Below are 4629 nucleotides of genomic sequence, written 5' to 3' on the forward strand. Positions count from 1 at the left end.
GAATCTTAATGCTTAGTAACCTTGTTTTAGCAAAGATACAGACCAAAGCAATATTAAACATTTTTCCATTCACCAATTTATGAAAACACACATAATGATTAATATATTACCTTATGGAACTTAATAAGTAAAGAGTACTTGATTTCATATTTAGTAGTTGATATTTTAACACTTTAGCTTTGTAAATTAATCAGATGTCTGTAAAAACCAAGATCTTAGACAAGCGTAGTAAACAGAACTAGCCATCTCTTTCTTGTTGAAGAAAAATCCTTCTACAGGATACCATGATGGTCCCATTGATATATTTAATAACTTGTCTTTAAAAATCCATGGGCTACATTTTTGTATTGTATCAACATATGCCCTAACTGTTCTTGGTCTTACTGGGTTGCCTCCTTTCTCTAACAATTTCTCTTCCTCGGAGGTGAGCAACTTCAAACTTTGAGTCAACCATTTTCCCCAATTTGTCTGAGAAAGTTCTAGGAACAGGCAACTTGAAATAAAAACAAAATAAATCAGAACAGGAACACATTGTTTTTTGAAATGGTCACCCATTCTCTCACCTTCCCTCAGGGGCGAGCGATTTCACTTACCCCCAAGCTTCAGGCGTTCCGCGTAGGAGCCACCAGATGCCGCAGTCTCTGGCTGGGCACAAATCACGAGCCACCACACAGCTTGTAGATTCAAACAGCAATTCTTTATTCCCGAACTCACACCGGCCGTCTACAAACACGCTCTGGGGGAATCCACGTTCTCTGCCCAAATCCACACTCTGCCCAAATCCACTACTCCTGGGCTTCTGTCTCCCAAAATATACTGTCTGACCCTAAGAACTCAAGAGGAACTCAGCAACAGGATACGCCCTATTCTAAAGGGGGAACACCCTAATCTCCTATTATGCTAAACCTGGGACACCCTAAACACGGATCTGCCCTGGTCCTTGAGCAAGGTCACCTTACATGCAATGTCCTGCAAAATGTCCTATTTCCATGAGTCCTTCCACTAAAGAAACATGGGGGTACGCTGGCAAGGAAATTGTCATACCTACTTGGCTGATGGCTCCCAGCAATACAGCAGTCCAAACCCTATCTTGCATAAGCAGATGGAGTCTGACAAAGACTTGCCCTAACCTGTCTCCCATGTGGGACTGACCTAGCCCTATCAAGCCCTTGGTGGGCAGCCTGGGAGAGCGGGGATCAGGGTAGCCCCGTGTTGGACAGACCACAATGGGAGACAGACCCCATGTGGTTTCTGGCTCATCTCCATCTCTCAAAGCTTTTGGACATGCACACAGCTGGAGGAGGTCTCCCTGGCGGAGAACTTTGGGCAGGGGTGGGGACTGCCTTGAGAAAGCAGCTGAGGAATGGAGGGATCAGGATTTCCAGAGACTTCAGAGATGATGCCTGGTCTGATAGGAACCGTGATTCAATGCTCCGACTTGGGGCTAATTTGCCGAATGAGGTAGCTCCATCCTGACCTCTCTGGGCAGGGTTGGTCAGGGAAGGCAGAAAACAGGCCTTCCCAAGACCCACGGGGATGAAAAGTGGCCAAGAAAAGCCAGATTTGGGCTCCCAGAACGCAATGAGAAAAATAGAGAGAGGGCCCGTAAAGGATTCTAGGTGCAGGCTGAGCTGACGGCGCCTTCTATCCATGACTCTGATCCTGACATTGGCTTGGAGGCAGAGACAGCCCTTCCCTGACCTTCCAAAGCCCGGGGAGATAAAGGGACCAGGTGAAGGATGGGCTTTGGGGCATCCAAGTATGTGACGGCCACCCCTATGGAACTCAGCAGGGACCACAAAGTTCCAGCCTCAGTTTGTTCTCAGAGCAACAAGCACGGCAGGGGGTTTGGGGGGGCTTCAGTCTTGGAGACAAGGGCGGGGTCGCAGGTCTGTCTTCTTGGCCTGGGAATATTTGGGATTCCCCAGCTGAGCCATCCAGATCACCCTTCTGGAATTGCCAGCTCTCTCCTCTCTCCTCGGTGGACAGGAGAGTGGGTGGGAGGGCAGCTTCACCCACCCTCTCCACGGGACCCCCAGCCCCTCTCCCGGGCAGGACCCCCGGGGCCGCACAGGCGTGTCTAGATGTCCAAGTCCACAGGGCGAATGTTGCCCGTTTTATGCTCTCTGACCCACAGCTCTCTGTCTTTGGCCGGGTCCACTTTTCGAAGCAGTTGGTCCACAGGCTCGACTGTGCTTTGGTTGAACATGTCTGTCTCATGCCGCAGCTGTGTGTACTGACACAGATGTTGCTGGATCATCTCCACCCTCTCCACCTCCAGCCGCTCCAGCTCCAAAGTGGTGGTCACCATCTCTTCAAACCACTTGGACTGCACCTGGTTGTAGAGGTCCACACAGCGCATGAGGTCATCACCAGCCTGTGTGGACTTTCTCCGCGCCTTCTTGATGTCCTCCTCTGTCTTGTTGCTCAGCTTGATCTCCAGCTGCTGGGTCTTCATCTCCAGGTCTCTCTGCCGCTCAGTGAGGGCTTTCCCGGCCTTCTCCACCGATGCGTAGCGGCTGGCGAGCTGCTTGCGGAGGTCAGCAATATGGTGGTCACACTTTTTCATGTCTTTCTTGAAGTTCTCACGAAAGTTCATTAGGGGCTTCTCTACCTCGCTGTGAAGCTTGGTGGAGAACTTGAGATGAACCTCTGCTTCATCTGCCAGACTCTTCTTTACCTGGGCCCAGGCTTCTCCCAAGGAGCCTTCCTCCTGTGCAGCCAAGGAGTTCTGAGAGAGCTTAGCCAAGTTCTTTGCATATTCTTCTTCAATCTTTATCCTCTCTCGGACGAATTCAGACATTTCTTTCTGCATTTGTTTGCCCTTCAGTTGCTTTTGGAGCAGCAGTTCGAACCCAGCCACCGTGCCATTACCTTGGGGATCCTTCTTATCAGCCCAGAAGTAGTCACAGTAGCTCCACTCGGTTGGCTTTAGCAGTTGCTGTTCAGGCATGGTGTCTGGGTGAGGGAATGTCACGCAATTTATCATCTTCTCTGTGGGGTCAACTTTATTTTCAAGATTAAATATTTTGTCTTCATTGCCTGAGGTTCTATCTTCCAAATGGTCTTGTCTGTGGGTGATACTTTCCATTGAACTTTTAAGTTGGCTTAATGATTCCTTCACTTCAAGGATTTCTTCTTTATTTCTTTTCAGGTCCTCTAATACATCTTTATAGAAGTGATCTTTCATCTCCTGAAGCGATTCTGTTATTTTACTGCAAAACTCCTGTGCCTGCTCTCTTATATAATTCTTTAAGTCGTAGAACATTTTTACTAAATACATCCTGAACTCCTTCTCTGACATTTCTTCGATGGATTCTCTTATGGGAGCAGCTTGGTTTGTTTGGAGCACTTTATTCCCTTGTTTTTTCATTTGTTTGTGTGTCTTCCCATCTAGCCGTGTGGTTCTGAGGCAGGATAGTTTCTACTCTGTAGATTTGAAGTGTCCCTGAAGGTTTCCAGAAACTCGCAGATTCAGGCTCCGGTTTCTGCAGGCTCTGCCACACTGCAGGACCCAGAAGACTCACCGACCGAGGGCAATGGATGAACACCGGGAGAGAGAGAAAAGTCAATAATTCTTAACAAAAACCATGGCAAGTATTCTTTTCCCCTTTGTTGAATAAAGAGAATAAATCAGCTGCAAGGAATTTTCTAGAAAGTGACAAACTAGAACACAAATAGTTTTCATTCAACATATAGAACACAGCTTAAGTAGTTAGGCAAGATTCTGTAAATATTTACAAGATTGGCCATATCGCATCTTTTTTAACTCTAGATTTAGACTATCTGAATTTGAATTGTGGCTATACCACAAGCTTGTGATCTTGGGCAAGTTATTAAACTTTCTGAGTTAAAATTTCTTTAGGGACAATAATATTGACAGGAGGTTATTTACAGGTATAAGATGAGTTGATTCTGTGTAAAACATTTCACACAAACTGTCACCTCATGGTTGCTAATATCAGTGGCACCTTCTTTCAGTAAAAATTCTGAGCTTATATGGCAGAGAATTGTGTTCTAGCCATCAAATTGAGACACTTGCTTTATATCATTATTCAGTTTCTTAGGTCAGAAAGCTTTTTCTCTTCTTTCTTGCATTTGCTTTTTTCTTATATCTATTCCTTCTTGGTGTATCAGACAAAATGTGTCAATTATATTCCTGGTTTCTAACTTTCATTCTTCTCAAATCAATGAATAAAAAATATATGTGAGACTTGAGGGCTCCATTCAGACCGGTTTCCTTATTTGTGAAGGATTACTCTCATTTATGTTTCTAAAGTTCCAATTCTCAGAAAAACATGATAAATTGTATTTACCTATTAGCATCAATCACATCCTCATTGTAGCACAAGCCTGGACTTATGTGGAATTCTGAGAGCTGTTTTGGAGCTATGAATAAAGTGGTGAATCAAAGAGAAATAGATATAGATACTTAAAGCAGTGCTCACTGGACACTGAATCACCATAGGATGTTTCATCCTCTTCTTTTCTAGAACAGAGAAATGTTAACACATACCAGCCTACAGTAATAGCACAAATGGCAACCAAAAGACAGAATTTTTTTTTGTGGAGTACCACAAATATCAAAATATTTAATTTTATGACATGATCTAAGAATAACCTTCAGAG

The 4629-nt window shown here is 45.0% G+C and overlaps 1 pseudogene; it reads right to left on the bottom strand.

The window, feature by feature from the left end:
* Positions 1-2080: 2080 nt before the first annotated feature.
* LOC143398177 (growth arrest-specific protein 7 pseudogene) lies at positions 2081-3304 on the bottom strand (annotated as a pseudogene).
* Between the last annotated feature and the right edge of the window lie 1325 nt (positions 3305-4629).

This window comes from Callospermophilus lateralis, chromosome 4 (assembly GCF_048772815.1).
Source record: "Callospermophilus lateralis isolate mCalLat2 chromosome 4, mCalLat2.hap1, whole genome shotgun sequence".
In the NCBI taxonomy this organism is placed as follows: Eukaryota; Metazoa; Chordata; class Mammalia; order Rodentia; family Sciuridae; genus Callospermophilus; species Callospermophilus lateralis.